Source organism: Sinocyclocheilus rhinocerous, unplaced genomic scaffold (assembly GCF_001515625.1).
Source record: "Sinocyclocheilus rhinocerous isolate Xijiao unplaced genomic scaffold, SAMN03320098_v1.1 scaffold3377, whole genome shotgun sequence".
In the NCBI taxonomy this organism is placed as follows: Eukaryota; Metazoa; Chordata; class Actinopteri; order Cypriniformes; family Cyprinidae; genus Sinocyclocheilus; species Sinocyclocheilus rhinocerous.
Window position 1 is genome coordinate 536,659 of NW_015654499.1, and position 468 is coordinate 537,126.

Below are 468 nucleotides of genomic sequence, written 5' to 3' on the forward strand. Positions count from 1 at the left end.
TATTTCCTCACCAACTATACTATATAGTTCACTAAAAAAAAAGTAATTTTGTCCATGCAATGAAAGTAAATGTAGTCAAGTGTTTTTTTGTTTTTTTTGGTACCTCATTGACTTTCATTAAATGGACAAAAGCAGTTGAAATATTCTATATCTATCTATCTATCTATCTATCTATAAATATAACAAAGACAGTGGATCAAAGCATAGTGGGGGAAGGAGACCAGATTTGATCGGAGCAAAATTTTTGCTTGTCATTGAACAGACACATGCTTTACGAGTGTATGGATGACTGCTCCCTCGCGCTCTCTCCCTCTGTATTTTAGCTTGCACAGTCGGCTCAGTGGAGTGACGCCTCGGAAAATGAGAGCCGATTGATGTCGACGTGGCAACGAATGGCCCTTAATTTGCATGCTAATTGTGCGATGGCCGCTGGGTGATTGTTTTGGGGCTGGATCAATGTTGAGAGGA

At 39.7% G+C, this 468-nt stretch overlaps 1 long non-coding RNA gene across 1 annotated transcript in view; it reads left to right on the forward strand.

The window, feature by feature from the left end:
- LOC107717224 (uncharacterized) overlaps positions 1–86 on the forward strand; it is a 14,798-nt gene extending 14,712 nt beyond the window's left edge. The window contains exon 3 of the long non-coding RNA XR_001637294.1: positions 76–86. This is a non-coding gene — a long non-coding RNA (uncharacterized LOC107717224). The remainder of the gene's footprint in view (positions 1–75) is intronic.
- The last annotated feature ends 382 nt before the right edge of the window (positions 87–468 follow it).